We start from the raw sequence: 18,455 nt of genomic DNA on the forward strand, positions 1-18,455 counted from the left end.
TTAACATCATAAATATTCCGTGAGTCAAGTAGTAATACATTGTAAAAATAATGTGTTGAATGAGAATGTTTTTATGTACGTTTAAAGAGTTCCTGTCATTAGAGAAAACTTGTGACAAGTTAAAAGTTTTTTCCAATGGCATATCTTCTTTTAGGCTATGTTCACTTGCTGTAAGACAGCAGCTGTTCTGTGACATGGCAGTGTCACAGAACGGCCGCTGTCTGTGAAGTTCAACCTGGATGGTACTGCAGTGCCAGACGGATGAACTTAATTTCTTTTTACTTGGAATGCGGGAACATTTGGGTGTGTCTGCATTCTTATTAACCATTGCACACAATGTAAAGTGTGGTCGGAGTCGCACTTTACATTGTCTACACTGTCAATTTTTTATGCGAGCGCTATTCAATGTGTGTCAGCATGGTATCTCGGTCGAAGCGTATAAAGTGTGTATACAGTGTTTAATTTTATTTTCACTAAGTAGTGGCCGTTGTTGCAATCCTGGGGCTATATACCAAGAAAATACTATGGGGGGGATCTAGTAAGGCCAATGTACTATTTATCAAAACCCACCTGCATTCACCCCCCCCCCCCCCCCGACTTACTAAGAGGTGCACACCTCTTAGTAAATACAGTGGGACCTGGGCCCAGAGATGTACAGCTGCTCCAGAGCAAGTGTAGATTTTTTCCATGGTTTAGGTCGGATACATTAGACTCAGGAGGAGACCACACCTCTATCCCTTCCCCCAATAAACAACCTGAAACATTGCTATACTTTGATAACATGAACAGTAGTCTGCTGCTCACTAAGCAAGCAATCACTGGGGCAGAGAGGGAGGAAGACAGTAGTATGAACGTCTAGGAAAGTGAGGCAGCAAGCTGGCTGACAGAAGGTGGGAGAGATGGAAATGTAACAGGGAGGCTAGTCTTGATCTGAGACAACTCAACAAGGCTGTAAATTTAAAAACCGGACATAACCATAGATAGGGTAGCCTGAGAAGGGGTGGGAAGGGACATAGACATTGAGCCATATTCTGCAACCTTGCCTGCAACTGACGGTCCCTACTTACACAAAACAAGGACAAGACAAACTTACATACAAGGTGTAGTCAACAGGCCGGGGTAAAACCCAAAAAGGGCAGCAAGCTACAAAAACAGGGTCCAGGAGAATAGTCAGGTAACAGAGCTGAAGTCAGGAAAAGCCAGGTAGAAATACAGGAAAAAATATGGAGACGCTTGCACACTGGAACAATAGGTCTAATAGTCTGGATATTAGGGCACTAGTACACTTTATAGGAGGTCAGGGACCTGTCCAAGACTTGAATGGACCACACATACACAGATAGACACAGCAAGTGTGAATGGAAAAACCAAATGTCAATCATCTAAGCAAGACAAAAGTTAAGGGCCCTATTACACCAACAGATTATCTGACAGATTTTTTTTTTAAGCCAAAGCCAGGAATGAATTTGAGGAGAAACCTCAGTCTTTCCTTTATGACCTGTTCTCTGTTTATAGTCCATTCCTGGCTTTGGCCCCACAACAATCTGTAAGATAATCTGCTGGTGTAATAGGGCCCTAACTGTTAAAGTGACACTGTAACCCCCTTTTTGCATTATGACTTCACTACACAGGTGTAAAGGGTACATTTAAAAGTTTTCATACCTTATTTTATATCATATGTCATGTTCCAGTAAAAAGTGATCTTCTATCATCTGCTGATTGTGCTATCTGGGCCGGGCTTCACGACCGAATCGCCAATTAACCCCATCCACAACGACACCATTGACCCCACCCTTGTGATGTCATTGGTGCATAGGCCCCTAACCTTGATGGCCATTGGAACAGGCCAGCCTAAAGATCTAGGCCCCACCTCCTCTAGGCCAGCCCATACCAATGGCCACTGAGGGGCGTGGCCTATGCGGCTATAATGTTATGGGGGCGGTGGCCTTGTGGGTGGGGCTAAGAGGTGCTTTGCCCATGAAGCCCCACCCAGGTAGCACAATCCGCAGATGATAAAAGATCACTTTTACTCGTACAAACACCATGATGTATGTTATAAAATAAGTTATGAAAACTGCTAAATTTAACCTTTAACCTGTGTAGAGAAGTCATAATGCAAAAAGGGGGTGACAGTGTGACTTTAAGTGGCCAGAGGGAACTAGCAGGAAAGAGATGGGTGTGGTAAGAATGTATCAGCAAACCAGAAGAAGTAGAGCTGTGTTCAGTGTTGGACTGGGGTACCTTGGGCCCACCAGGGAATTTAATTGTAGGGGCCCGCCCTACATATACCAGATATAACCAGCTTCAAACCTTTTACATTACTATAGCGACTTTGCACAGAGCTGTGTATGTGACCAACTCATTGCTAGTAACTAGTCAGTTACCTTCTGCAGCTACTCCAGCTGCAACGTCACATACTCGGACAATGGATCACCCACTCGTCCATTCAGTGACTGGGGCGGGACACCCCCACAGTCACTGACTAGCTGAGCAGGCAAGCCATCAGCCACTCCATGACATTGCAGTTGGAGGAGCAAGGGCTGAGACGTACACCAAACCTGGGCGAAAATGACTTTTGGCAGGTGGGAGAGAGACCTAAGAGCAGTGTTATGGGGCACAGGGACAGGTAAATATACTTTCTTTATTATCGTCATGCACCCCCTGCCTGCCTGTCATTTGTTAGTTTCACAAGACTTCTCCTTTAGGGAATCTGTCAGCTGTAATTCATGTTCCAAACTGCTGACACTGTTAGATGCTGTTATGTCAAGAAGACACATGGCACCTTAAGTATATTTGTCTGTGCTTCCATAGCATATACAATGCTTTTATTCTCTGGTACAAAAAGTCAAAAAGGCTTCTCCCTGCTTAATTGACACTTAGACGCTGAGTCCCCAGCAGGTTTAGGTATAGGAGGGGGAGTTACAAATTAGTGACCATAATGTGTACATACAGTACATATAACATACAAATATGCACAATATATACACACATCATACACAGATATAAAAATAGGCACATTACCTATTTATGCATAGTACACACACATGCACAATACGCACATAAAATCCTTAGGGATTTGATGTAATCCCTAATTTTATCATTTCAGTGCAACATATACAGTATATGTATAATGTATATTTATGCTGGTGTCCATGTTGCTATGATAAACTTTAATTGCTGTGACCCTGTCACTTGAAAAAACCTTTTGACAAACCTTGCAGATGTAGATATAAACCTTGTGATGTGGGTTTCTTACAAGATTTGAGTGCCCCTTTAATCTAGGGATATGCATATACATGCAGGAGTTCTATTATCCACTGCTCCATCCTACTTGTGCATATTGTGCAGGTGATGGATCTGTCTAGCAGGCAGATGTCCAGCTTTTTGATTTTGCAATATATGATGGATCCCCAGCTCCCAAGCATAATAAGTTAAAACAAAGAACGCAAAATAAAGACACAACACATTGTGTGAAAGGGTCATAATTTTATTTAAAATTATATGACATTGAAAATGGCAGACCCCCGACTCACAAAGAGTCACCCTCCAGCACTCAGGCGAGGAAAAAGCCCCTGTTGGGGAAACCTCGAGGGAGCCATGGCTGGAGAGTTGCCCCTCCCCTGGGCTTAGAGGGTAAAACCATATTATAAATATAATAAACTGGATGTGAGAGAAATCTGTCTGCAACATCTGTCACGTTATTGATGGCTAGGCGGCTGTATCTCTTCTCCCTCACAGATCCAGGTCCACTTCTCAAGAAGGTGGAGACTCGATGAAGGGGTAGTCTTATGCAGACCACCCCTTTTTCCCTGCTAGAACCTCCAGATTTCATCAAGGGTAGGGGGCAGTAAAGTGGTCAAGCTCAAGGTCCTCTGGCTCATCCAAGATAGCACTGATCAGGGCGCGGTGCATTGCTTTATAGAACCTTCTCTATGACATAAGCGCTTGTCATCACAGTGCACAGTTGCCATGGTTACTACAGGCATACACATCTAAAGCATTAACCCATTAATGACTGGCAATGCGCGTCACTGCAGAGGTCATTAAAGGACAACTCTGGCCAAAACTATTTTTTAATATGTTATCACTTATGGAAAGTTAGGCAAATTTCAAATGTACATTAACTATGGGAAATGCACATATAGGGCTATTTCCCTTAAACACACTTGTGACAAAGTAAACAGCTTTCTATAGCAACAGAGGAAAGCGACTAGACTATACACAAATATATGCACACTCAAAAATACACAAAAATATAATAGTTTATTATGAAAAACCAACATCAACAAAGGATTTTTAAAAACACTTAAAAAAGCCTAAAAGGCCACATAGAACTACACAAGTGCCCCTACAATAAGCAGAGCAACAAGTAATGTGCCAGGTGGGAAAAATTTCCTAAATATACCAGATCTTGCTACTAATGCAATGTAGCGTGGAGCCAACACATGAAATAAATATAAATCAAAACATCCAAAGCAATACCAAATACATACAAAATCAATGAATTGCTCCAAATTGCGAACATATGACTATGATAGTAAGAACACCCCGGCACATAGCACCTACACCCCACGCGTTCCGTTATGACACCATAACTTCATCAGGAGTTATCTTATCTTATGATTTGGCCACACTAAGAACACTAAATAATATGGTTTGATGTGGCCCATAGCAACCAATCACAGCGCTGCTTTCGTTTCTCAAATTACTCTGGTAAAATAAAAGCTGAACAGTGATTGGTTGCCACATGCACGGAAATGCAGTCCCCATTCCCGGAAATAAAGACTGACATCATTTTGATAAAAATAGGCCGTGGCACTTTAATAAGGGTTAGCATAAAACATAACTGTTAAGCAACCATAAATAAATAATTAAAATTCCAATAATAAATTAACCATTTAAAAGGCCTAACAGTTCCAAGGACCATGCCCGCCCCACAAAGCAGGGTGACAATACCCCCACTACTAAAGTGTCATGACAGTCCATAAGCCTATAAAAGGGGGCGGGAGGGTGGGGGACTTCCTTCTTCTTCACAGCTCACACGCTGACTCCTTAGCACCGCAGCGACCTCTCATATAGGCTCTCATATTAGCTCTGTATTTTCCCGCTCCAGAGGGCCAGCCAATCACAATGCTGTTCACTTTCTATTTTTAGCCCTTGAATTTTCCGCTCATGAACCTCCGTCAATCAGCAGGCTGCATATCACCTCACTTCTATAACAGTAAAATCACCTGCAAACATAAAGGGGGGGGGGGGGAGAGAGAGAACAAACAGAGAGGTACATAGCATTCATGTCCTATATACCTAACAACTAAAACTGGGGGTGGGGGTGGGTGGGGAAGGGTGCAATTCCGTGTGTGTCCCTTTCTATACAAATGGGGGCCCCTTGCAAATTAGACAGTGTATAGCAACCAATCAAAGCTCAGCTTTAATTTAATAAGAGCTTTTTAAGATATAAAAGGTGATCTGTGATTGGTTGCTATAGGTAAATCAGACCGTGTTTTGTCTCTAGCAGATTGATAAAGCTGCTCCATTGTTGTAAAGTTTATGATGATGATGCTGACTACTGTCATTTGTTAGTTCTGCAAGACTTCTCCTTTAGGCTATGTTCATACTACATAAACGTACGCCCTTTGTTGCCATCGGCCGTACTTTGCACAGTTGAACACACCTCTTGTTCTTTTATGGGATCCAGCCGGGTCACAGAACGTCCGGTCTCATACGCAGTGTGTGCATAGCCTTAGGATGCGTTCACACATACAGGATATGCAGCAGATCTGCAGCAGATTTGAGGTTGCAGATTTGCTTTGACTCTAATATGGGCCTACAAATCTGCTGCTGATCTGCTGCAGATTAAAATTTGTGCCATCAAATCTGCTGCAGATTCTGTACGTGTGAACACACCCTTAGGCTATGTTCACACTACGTAAGAGACCGGCCTTTCCGTGACCCTGGCCGGGTCACGGAACGACCGGTCTCCGGCCGGATCATCTCGGCCGGAGCCGCTCGCTTCACTGTGTGAACTGGCAGGGCTTTCTGCTGAATTCACTGAATTCCGGCCGCAGAAAACTGACATGTCAGTTGTTTGCGGCGGCGTATGGGATCCCGGCCGGAGCGTGTACGACGTGTGTACGCTCCAGCTGGGATCCCTTAGAACAACAGGCATTGTTCCACCGCGGTAAAAATACGGCCATTGTTGCCATCGGCAACAACGGCCGTACTTTTACGTAGTGTGAACATAGCCTTAGGGTGCATTCACACATACAGCATCTGCAGCAAATTTGATGGCACAGATTTGAAGCTGCAGATCAAATCTGCTGCAGATCTTGTACGTATGAACGCACCATTAAAGGGAATCTGTCAGTTATAATGCATACTACCCAACTTTTTGGAGGGCTAAAGAGGGACGCTTGTGGTGCACTCTAGAAAAATTTTACAGACATTTCTATATTTTTTAATTCAAGGATTCATTCACACATACAGGATCTGCTGCAGATTGATGCATTTAGTTACATTGAGATCTGCAAATCTGCAACAGATCCTGTATGTGTGGATGCATCCTTAGGTCCCAGTAACACAACAGTAACCCTATCTGTAATTACGGAGCCACAGGACAGGATTACAAATGTGTTTTAGTAACTGTCCACGTTTGCAGGAACCTACAGATTTTTTTGTGTCACAGATCATGGCCCCAAACAGACCCATAATTACAGATGTGTGTATGGTGCCATATGATCTGCATTTGTGAAATAATGTGTGAAAGGGGCCATAATAGCACATAAATTCTCTGAATATAACCATTTTTAGGATCCATCTTGCACCACATTATGGAATAATATACAAGTTTGGGTCTATTATATAGTAAGAAACCAAACACTTTCTAGAGCAACATAAAAAGTTTATTAAAGCAAATCTAATTCCTAGGTCAAAAAGAGGGACGTGTAGGGGGAAAAGAGGAACAGAGGGACTGGGCTCAAAAGTAGGGACTGACCCTCAAAAAGAGGGACACTTGGGAGGTATGGTAATGCGTGTTCCCAACCGCTAACACTATCAGATGCTGTTAGGTCAAGAAGACAGATGGTACCTTAAAGGAGACCCAGAGATTTGTAATTCCTTCTATTAAAATGTCTTCCAATAATTATCAAAAGAATGATGGTTGACCTCTCAACCTTCTCAAGATCAGTGAATCTAGAAACATTACCCCCTGGGAAATCAAATATGCAAAAATTCTGTAGACACCATCACATGCTTCTCAACATTAGTTGAGCTAGCCAGACCTTCTTTAGGGGGGCAGGAACAACCAAGCCAAGGAAGGTCTCCAGACAAGGAAACCACCCAAGCAAGGTATCTATCCACAGACAGCTGTTTAGGGTATTAAGATTCTGGCTAGTAGGAAAATCCTAGTAAGTACATTCAAAAGAATGATTTAAGTTAACCTCTTCCCCCATGCAGGCATACTCTTGTAGTCTAATGTAAAAAAAAAAAAAAAAAAAAGCAATACTTACCTAGACAGAGCATCTGGCATATTCTTCCTTCCCCAGTTCTGAGCACACAAGTGACATCACTGAAAGAGGGAGCGGGCTCTTGTGACCGAAGGCAGAATGCTGCTTGCGGCCACAAGGGTGGTTGTCAGGTTCGAGAGCCATTGGCGGCTGGGTGGTGCAAGGGATGTCAGATCAGGGGGGGCGGTATATTACAGGATCAGGCTACCAGGCTCCCTGATGCTGCGCACCTTGTAACTGCCGCTGCAGTGGTAGTTCTGCTACTGCCCTTGAGCTGGGTACTTTAGATAAGACTTTTGAATCACAGCTTCTGACAGATGGATATATAATAAAGTATCTGAATACTTTAGACTTGAGTTCAATAGACTTTAAATACTTGAAGATGTAGCTAGCGGTGGTGACAGTGGATTGCCGGTACTGGTTTAGGAGTTAGGGGGCCCTATCTAGACCCTTAGGTACTCAGCTGTGGAGGTTTTAGAGAAATGGTACCTTCATCCACTGGTATGAACAAATGCCTATTGCTGTCTTGTGGGCACCGAGTGACACTAGATCAGGTACGTAAAATCAAAGGTAAGTACGCCGCAAAACTTTTAAAAACCACACACTCCTGTGTCTTGTACACTCATGCACTGTATGCATATATACTAATAACCCAACAGTTATTCCACTGCTAATTAATATTTAACAAATATTGTAAAGTAAAGAAGCATGGAGACAGCACTTTCCAAAAGAATGTGGGTTTTAATGCACACCAGTGCGCGACGTTTTGGCTCTATTGTAGCCTTTTTCAAGCAGGTGATACAACATAGTGCAAACACAGAGTATATATGCAGTGAAGCATGTGGCAATTAATCAACTCATTACAAGAAATCATTAGTGAAAAATGTAAAAAAATGTGTCAAAACAGCATATTCATTAAGTGTAAATACATTTGAGCATAGATATATATATAATACGTGAGATTATTATTATATAGTGTACATGATGATGTGTACAAAATGATAATCACTGTGCATAACTAATTAAACAATTGCAACCTCCCAGGTGCACTCATATAAAATGCAAATAACATACAAAACATAAATAAACCAGATACGGGCATACATACATCATGAACGCAGGTCCCGGGAACTGTGTGATGTCAGATAGGATCGACACACGTCACCACTACGCGCCGGTCTTAACTGCGCACGCGCCAGCAAGCCGGCAAGCCGAATCACGTGGCCGCCCCACCTCCACGTGACCCAACTCGTCATCAGCCGCACAGCGCGTGCGCCACACACGCCGGCCGCGCAGAGCGAGCGCATGCGTGCCACTGCATACACCAAGCGCCATATTGAGAAAGGGCAAAAAGTGCCCATAGAAGAAAAAATGGACAGTGTAACATCACTACTGAATTAGATCTATTATATTGTACAGGGGAAATAAATCATATTATAGTTCTTAAGAAAAAATCATGTTATAGTTAACTAAGGAATGAATCTAAGTGGGGAAAATCACTTCCCATATATATAACGTGTAGTGAACAAGTAGCAACAGCAGTGCATTGGCCAAATAAAGTGTCCGGCAGTAGGGGAGAGACATCAGTACGTGCTGTTATGCCGCCCAAGCCATAGATGTGTCACTGCATCCAATGGTACAGCGATCATCAAGGTCTGGGATACCTTACCCCGGGGAACCCCGTAAGCCAAACGGAGCCCCAGGGTGGTGTGGCACCACTGCACATGAGCTCCCCCAGCATAAATCTCCCAGAACACTGGCCCAGTTCCTAAAAGCGCCACACGTTACTGTTAAAGGTTGGTATGGTACCATATATATAAAAACAAATAAACTAAACGTATGATTGTTACACAATCCATTTCTCCCACCAAAGACTAGTGCATAAAAAAAATTAAACAACATGTGCTAGAGAATAAAGATGGCGTACATAAAAAAGGAAAAAAGGACATAAATAACTGTTCCCATCATCAGGTCCCTTGTCACTTATATGGTCTCACTGGTCCAATTTGCGAACTTCAGAAAAATCTGAAAAGAATGCCAGAAAAAAGGTACATTAGATCAGATAATAGATAAGTCATATTGATGTCAGACATTCCCTACCTAGGGAACATATTAGAAATCATATATGGAGATAATATAGAAATGAATAGAATTAGATAAAGTACAAAAGTAAATACCATGTTGTATCATATTCTCATGTCTCATGTGGGGGTCGTCAAAATTAAACAAGCCATCTGGCCATCAGAGTCCCAGTGCTGGACCTACTTTAAAATCAATGTTCATCCCTTTGGGAGTGAGGGTCTGTAGTTTGTGTATCCACTCTAGTTCACATCTCTTCAGTTTGGCTTATCTATTTCCACCCCTTCTATGTCTAGGTACATGGTCGACTATGGCAAATCGTAATTCACTGGCAGAATGATTGTGTTCAGAAAAATGTTTAGGGACTGGTAATTCACATTTCTTAGTCCTAATAGTGGATCGATGCTGATTTATGCGTAGTCTACACTGTCCTGTAGTCTCTCCTACATATAGCATATTGCAGGGGCAGATAAGAATGTAGACAACAAAGTCAGATCTACAGGTCAACAATTGCTTAATGTGATACCTTTGTCCCGTGCCAGGATGTATGAAATCTTCACCTTTCATCATTGTATTACAGTTGCCACAGCTGAGGCAAGGGTAACATCCTGTTCGCTGTCTACCCAGAAAACTCTGGGTAGAATGTGACAGCGGACCAAGATCCGCCCTGACCATTCTGTCCCTGAGGCTCCTGGGTCGTCGATACGCCATAATGGGGGGTGATGTAAACTCCTGTATCTCTGGAAATGAACGAGTTAGTAATCCCCACTCCTTACGAATAATTCTGGCGATTTGTTTGCTGTAGGAGTTAAATGTCGTTACAAAGGCCATACGGGGATTTTTTGAAGGAGCGTCTCTCAATGAAAGCAATTCTTCCCTATCTTTAAGGGATACTTTATGCCTCTGTTTGTCTACAATTCTTTTAGGATATCCTCTATCCGTAAACTTACAGCACATGTCATCCAGTTTAGTCTCACATTCAACCGGATCCTCAACAATCTTTTTGACCCTTAAGAGCTGACTATATGGAAGAGATTCAATCGTGGATCTAGGGTGAAAACTCTCATATCTCAACAAAGTATTGTGGTCAGTCGGTTTTCGATACAAATCAGTGGTCAGTTTGTTGTCATGTATATATACCCTTGTGTCCAAAAAACTCAATGATGTTCTTGAGGCCTCCCTGGTAAACTTAATGTCTGCGTCAATATCATTCAAAAAAATGAAAAAGTCATCTAATTGTTGTTCTGTGCCAGTCCAGATAACAAAGATGTCATCAATATACCTCCACCACTTCAGCACATGGCTGAAGTGGCTGGAGGTATATATCTTGGTCTCCTCCAGTGCCGCCATGAAGATGTTCGCGTAGGTCGGCGCCACGTTGGAACCCATGGCCGTGCCCCTACGTTGTACATAAAAGGAGTCTTGAAAAAGAAAATAGTTTTCAGTCAAAATCGTCCGTAGCATGTGCATCAAAAAGTCAGTAGCATGTTTGGAATAGTCATCAGAGTCAAGTACCTGTTGAATGACCCCTAGTCCCCTCTCGTGATTTATAGATGTGTATAGGTCTTTAACATCAAATGAGACAAGTATGAGAGCAGGTGGAATCTGTATGTCTCGTAATTTACGCAGGAAGTCCGCAGTGTCCTGTATGTATGATTTAGCTGATGTTGCATGTGGTCGTAGTATTTTGTCAAGGTACTGCGCAAGGGGGTTAAAGATAGATCCCATACCAGAGACAATAGGGCGTGCTGGAGGTTTATTCAGTGTCTTATGGATCTTTGGAAGACCGTATAGTACTGGTGTGATTGGAAACTTGACCATGAGGAAGTCCTTTAGTGGGGAGTCAATGATGTTAAGTGTATGTGCCTCCTCGATAAGTGTGTCAATTTTTTTCTTGATCCTAAATTTAGGATCACCACTGAGTTGTTCGTAGACTGCTGTGTCCCCTAACTGTCTCAGCATTTCAATAGTGTAGTCAGTAGTACCCATCACTACAACCGCCCCACCCTTGTCGGCTGGTTTGATTGTAAGTGAATTGTTACGTCTGAGTTATTCTAAAGCCTGCGTTTCTGGTCTTGTGAGATTCGAAGGACTATGTGTGGGGTTCTGTCCCTTTAGGCTGGGTTCACACTATGTATATTTGAGGCTGTATTTGGTCCTCATGTCAGGTCCTCATAGCAACCAAAACCAGGAGTGGATTGAAAACACAGAAAGGATCTGTTCACACAATGTTGAAATTGAGTGGATGGCCGCCATATAACAGTAAATAACGGCCATTATTTCAATACCACAGCCGTTGTTTTAAAATAACAGCAAATATTTGCCATTAAATGGCGGCCATCCACTCAATTACAACATTATGTGAACAGAGCCTTTCTGTGTTTTCAATCCACTCCTGGTTTTGGTTGCTATACAGCCTCACAAATACAGCCTCAAATATACATAGTGTGAACCCAGCCTCAGGTTGGAAAGTTGTCTGTTTACAGAAAAGATGAATGTATCAACCACACTATTATTCAAGGGGGGTACAAAACCACTTTTCTTACATAAACCAGTATTGGACAATGATAATTCACTATTGGTATAAGCTTCACGTGTTGTTTCATGTTCAGAACACCATACCTTCAGTTTAACACCCCTAAACAGTTCATACAAGTCCAATTCCATCTGGAACCAATTGTGTGGCTCCACCGGACAGAATAAAAGTCCCTTGTTCAATACATTCAATTCATCATTTGTCAAAGAGTGTGAGGATATATTTACCACTGCTATGTTGGTGGAGTCTCCTGATGCCCCGGTTGGGTCGATGTTTGATCCTTGTCTTTGGTCATACTCGGTTCCTTGCGTGGTGCTTTCTTTATTCCTCCACCAAACCGGGCTCTTACGTTGTCTCTGATGTTTGCGGCCACCCCTCCTTGGTTTCCGGTTGGGGTGTCCAACTGTCCTAAAAAAACAGCAGAATCGGAGAAGTCAGGGTCATTAGATGAGTTCTGAGACAATCTCTTCCTTTTTTGGGGCCCCCGTGGAGCCACCCCTTTTTTTGCAAAGAAATTATCACGTTGCCACATATAAATCTTTCCATTCTGATAGTCATCCAAGTCTCTTTGCCACTTCTGGCGTTTAATGGCTTCAATCTGGGACTTGAATGAATCCAGAGTTTTATTGGCACTCTCTAGGTAAGTTTGTAAATCTGAAGCAGACAACAGGGAGTTCAGGATATTATCAAGTTCAGACACACGTACAGTCACTGTTTCAAGTTCTAAATGCAAATATTCCATGTTCAAAGTAATCATATCTGAAGCATATTTGTTAGAGATAGCGATGAATCGTTTGCAAAAACCTGGATTGTTTGGAAATAGGTTAGGTGCTAGATGGGAAAGCATCCCTCACGGAATGCGGTTAGTCTTAAAGTATTGATTTAGAGTAAGCAAATGTAATCATATATTTAATGCTTTCTTGGACTCCATTTCCCATTTCCTTTTAACAGTTTCCACCACTGGTAAGTCCAAAAAGGCCACATCACCCGAAATTCTGGCAGAGATGTTATCAGCCTCCTCAACAGAGTATGAGAATAAATCCGGTGTGCTCATTTTCTTCAATCCCAAAAACAAAGTCAATAACAATGTGCACGCTGCCGGGTACAGCCAAGCAAACAAATAAAGTCTATTTGCAGCAGCACAAAACAAAGAGAGTGGGTGCCCACCTCACCAAACCGGACCCAGGTCTGGAGACAATCCAAAGTAAAGAAGCATGGAGACAGCACTTTCCAAAAGAATGTGGGTTTTAATGCACACCAGTGCGCGACGTTTTGGCTCTATTGTAGCCTTTTTCAAGCAGGTGATACAACATAGTGCAAACACAGAGTATATATGCAGTGAAGCATGTGGCAATTAATCAACTCATTACAAGAAATCATACGTGAAAAATGTAAAAAAATGTGTCAAAACAGCATATTCAGTAAGTGTAAATACATGTGAGCATAGATATATACATAATACGTGAGATTATTATTATATAGTGTACATGATGGTGTGTACAAAATGATAATCACTGTGTATAACTAATTAAACAATTGCAACCTCCCAGGTGCACTCATCTAAAAAGCAAATAACATACAAAACATAAATAAACGAGATACGGGCATACATACATCATGAACGCAGGTCCCGGGAACTGTGTGATGTCAGATAGGATCGACACACGTCACCACTACGCGCAGGCCTGCACTGCGCACGCGCCAGCAAGCCGGCAAGCCGAATCACGTGGCCGCCCCACCTCCACGTGACCCAACTCATCATCAGCCGCACAGCGCGTGCGCAGCACACGCCGGTCGCGCAGAGCGAGCGCATGCGTGCCACTGCATACTCCAAGTGCGGCCACGTGATTCGGCTTGCCGGCTTGCTGGCGCGTGCGCAGTGCAGGCCGGCGCGTAGTGGTGACGTGTGTCGATCCTATCTGAGATCACACAGTTCCCGGGACCTGCGTTCATGATGTATGTATGCCCGTATCTGGTTTATTTATGTTTTGTATGTTATTTGCTTTTTAGATGAGTGCACCTGGGAGGTTGCAATTGTTTAATTAGTTATACACAGTGATTATCATTTTGTACACATCATCATGTACACTATATAATAATAATCTCACGTATTATATATATATATATATATATATATATATATATATATATATATATATCTATGCTCACATGTATTTACACTTACTGAATATGCTGTTTTGACACATTTTTTTACATTTTTCACTAATGATTTCTTGTAATGAGTTGATTAATTGCCACATGCTTCACTGCATATATACTCTGTGTTTGCACTATGTTGTATCACCTGCTTGAAAAAGGCTACAATAGAGCCGAAACGTCGCGCACTGGTGTGCATTAAAACCCACATTCTTTTGGAAAGTGCTGTCTCCATGCTTCTTTACTTTGGATTGTCTCCAGACCTGGGTCCGGTTTGGTGAGGCGGGCACCCACTCTCTTTGTTTTGTGCTGCTGCAAAAAGACTTTATTTGTTAATAAATAATGTAGGCACTAGGAACAGCTGGTGAGGATGAATAATATAGCTTCTACAACATGTTTCACTATACATGGTAGCATCCTCAAAAAGCATAGCTATCTACTATTTCCTTTATAGCTCACTTATGGTGCCGTCTCCAGTGACAGACTGCTCAGTACATCACTGGCTGAGATGGGACAGCACCACAACCATTGATAGGCTGTGTGGCCTATCATTTTAGAGATAGCACCAGAAGTGAGAGCTGCAGTTGCGGAATGTGATCAGGTAAGTATATATTTCTTATATCAATGTACAACAAAGGAAGGGCTGCACGGACATCACTAACAATGTCTTCGGCCCTTGCTGCACGATAATTGAGCCATGTAATAGGCTCTATAAGCAAGTGTCAATCTAGCAGATCATTGTTTGCCTATCAGGGATATCAGGCCATGTAATACTGCCCTTCCTGTTTACATATATTGCATGAAATTTGAAGGTTGAACAGTTAATTTGCTTACACATGGAAATTGACAACAGATAATTCAATACTTTACAAAGTCAGAATATGCTTAGAGTCTGGAAAACAGTAAAAAGTTTCCATTATTTCCACTGTACATCAAGGTCTAATGCACATTCTTTGCAGAAAAAAATTGAACTCTGAACATTATATTCTTTTTTGACATTTTAAAGTTATGTTCTTTGAGGAAGTATAATTATTCACTTGTAAAACCAAGCATTTCTAGAAAAGAATTAGTGTACTCGGTACATTACAGTCCATCAACCCTCAGACAACTGAAGTTTGCATTACAATGTATTGAGTCACTGCTTTTCCTGATAAAGAGATATGCTACATATATTTATGACCATTATATTTTTAGCATTTTTCAAGTCCTATAGAGAAAACACCAGCACAAAAAAAAAAAATATCATACATAAAGGAAAGACATAATTATCTGTTATTGCGTCAGCACATTTTGGGAGCCACAACTTTTTAAAATTCTTGAAGCCTCGTAAAGTTAAGTTTTTGCAGGGTAAATTCTAGTTTTCATTAGTGCTACTTTGAGGCACATAGAAATTGATAAACAGGTGTACCATTTTTTTGTCTTGTTCAAGCTTTTATTAAAGAATAACAAGGTGACACAAAATATAAAAAGGAGGGGAAGTAAAAACTACAAATTAATCCAGATCCAATCAGAGAATACCAACAGTGCACAACTGGTCAGATAAAAAAAAGAAGGATTGAGCAATCGGGGGAGATGACAACTTGTAACGCCTGGAGTCGTGGATCCACTGAACCGTCACTAGCGATGGCAGTAACCGCACCAGGGAGCAGACTCTAAGGGGCCGCTGGTTTTCACCAGAGCCCGCCGCAAGGCGGGATGGACTTGCTGCGGCAGGCGACCCCCAGGTCGCTACCCCTGGCTTGGTTGATAGTGAAAGCAGGCGAGGCGTGGCAGGAGCAGTAGGCAGAAGATAGTGCAGGCAGAGGTCTGTAGGCATAACCGCAGGTGGCAGGCAGTGCTCAGGAACAATGGGTAAGCAGCGGACAGGGACTAGGGACCGGGACAGCGGACAGGAACTAGGAACAAGGACTGAGGTCAGGAACAACAGGGAGCTGGGCCAAACGCTATGGGAAGCATGTAGAGGCTCCAACACGAGGGACAGGGCATGCTGGGATTTATAGGGAGTGATTAGTGCAACTTCCAATTAGGGGCGGACTGGCCCTTTAAATCTGAGACAGCCGGCGCGCGCGCGCCCTAGGAGGCGGGGGAGTGCGCACCGGCCGGCAAAAACGGAGACAGGAGCGGGGCAAGGTAAGGCGCCCCCCCGGGGCCGAACAGGTAGCAGTGCCGGGTCCCTGCACATGGACCCCGGCGGCTGCATGGGGCAGAGAGAGGCGGAGCACGGGACGCCGCTGCGGCCGTGACAGTACCCCCCCTCCCCTTTGGCCTCCCCCTCTTTCTTGCCTGCAGAAACCTCTTGATGAGATCTTGGTCCAGGATGTTAGTCTCAAGTTCCCAGGACCTCTCCTCAGGACCAAATCCTCTCCAGTCCACTAGGAAGAACCGTCTTCCTCTGAATGTTTTCATGGCCAGAATGTCTTTAACAAAGTAGACGTCGTCCGAGATGGCTTGTGGAGCAGCGAACAAAGACTTATTGGAGAATCGGTTGAGGACCACTGGCTTTGAGAGGGAAACATGGAAGGCGTTCGGAATCCGCATAGTAGGGGGTAGACGGAGTTTGTAGGTGACTGGGTTGATGCGTTTTAGCACCAAGAAAGGACCGAGGAATCGAGGACCCAACTTGTAGCTGGGAATCTTGAGTCGGACATATTTGGCCGAGAGCCAGACTTTGTCACCTGGGAGAAAGTTTGTGGCAGGTCTTCTTCTCTTATCCGCCTGGTCCTTCATGCGGTCAGATGCCTTGAGCAAAGATTGTCGAGTCTTTTCCCAGATCGACTGCAGGTCAGACAACAATTCCTCCATGGCTGGGACCTCGGAAGATGGAGAGAGAGGCAGAGGAGGACGAGGGTGACGTCCATAGACCACATAGAAGGGTGACTTGCCTGTGGAACTTGAGTCCAGATGGTTGTAGGAAAACTCTGCCCATGGAAGCAGACTGGACCAGTTGTCCTGGCGAGCAGAGACGAAGTGTCGTAGGTAATTGCCAAGGACTTGATTGACCCTTTCCACTTGCCGGTTGGTCTGGGGATGATGGGCTGACGAGAAGTCCAGCTTCACTTGGAGTTGTGAACAGAGAGCACGCCAGAATCTGGAGACGAATTATGAGCCTCTGTCTGACACAATATGAAGAGGAAGGCCATGTAGGCGGAAGATATGCTGAAAGAACAACTGGGCCAGACGAGGAGCGAATGGTAGTCCAGGAAGACATTTTGGAGAAGCGGTCTGTAACAACCCAAATAACAGTGTTACCCGCAGATGGAGGCAAGTTTGTGACAAAGTCCATGCCTATATGGCACCAGGGACGGTCTGGAACTGGCAAGGGCTGTAGTAGGCCGGCAGGTCTTAGACGAGAGGACTTGTTCCAGGCACAGATGGTACAGGAAGCCACAAAGTCCTTGACATCTTGGAGTAGGCTGGAACACCAGTAGTGGCGGGAGATCAGTTGCCCCGGATGCCCGGCCACCAAAGAGGAATGACCCCACTTCAAAATTCGTCTTCGTAGTGCAGGGCGCACATAGGTCTTTACGGGAGGCACTCTCTGAAGAGTAGAGGTGGCAAAAGGCACTAGGCGATCGGGAGGTATAATGTGGCGAGGGGATTCCTCTTGCCCCATAACATCAGAGGCTCGGGAAAGTGCTTTCACGTTCTTCTCAGCCGGACGGAAATGAATGGCGAAGTTGAATCGTGAGAAGAAGAGCGACCACCTGGCCTGTCGGGGATTGAGGCGTTGGGCCGATTGGAGGTAGAGAAGGTTCTTGTGGTCCGTGTAGATGTTGACCGGATGGCTAGCCCCCTCTAGGAGATGACGCCACTCCTCCAGTGCCAAATTAATCGCCAAGAGTTCTCGGTCACCAATAGTATAGTTCCTCTCGGCAGGGGAGAAAGTCTTTGAGAAGAACCCACAGGTTTTGGTCTTGCCTGATGCGTCCCTTTGCGAGAGGACGGCTCCAGCGCCCACTGAAGATGCGTCGACCTCAAGTGAAAACGGCTTGGTGGCATCCGGGCGGACTAGAGCAGGAGCAGAGGCAAAGGCAGACTTTAGGCTAGTGAAGGCTTGCTCGGCCTCAGGTGGCCAATGCCTGGGATCCACCTTCTTCTTAGTGAGAGCCACGATGGGTGCGACCAGGGTAGAGAAATGTGGGATGAACTGACGATAGTAGTTGGCAAATCCTAGGAGGCGT

At 43.9% G+C, this 18,455-nt stretch overlaps 1 long non-coding RNA gene across 1 annotated transcript in view; it reads right to left on the reverse strand.

The window, feature by feature from the left end:
- Positions 1-8,246: 8,246 nt before the first annotated feature.
- The window catches only part of LOC138785665 (uncharacterized), a 62,518-nt gene continuing 52,309 nt past the window's right edge, over positions 8,247-18,455 (reverse strand). The window contains exons 4-5 of the long non-coding RNA XR_011362137.1: positions 12,345-12,525; positions 8,247-9,527 (exon numbers count right to left, since the gene is read on the reverse strand). This is a non-coding gene — a long non-coding RNA (uncharacterized lncRNA). The remainder of the gene's footprint in view (positions 9,528-12,344; positions 12,526-18,455) is intronic.

The sequence above is a fragment of the Dendropsophus ebraccatus genome, chromosome 3 (genome assembly GCF_027789765.1).
Source record: "Dendropsophus ebraccatus isolate aDenEbr1 chromosome 3, aDenEbr1.pat, whole genome shotgun sequence".
NCBI classification, from domain to species: Eukaryota; Metazoa; Chordata; class Amphibia; order Anura; family Hylidae; genus Dendropsophus; species Dendropsophus ebraccatus.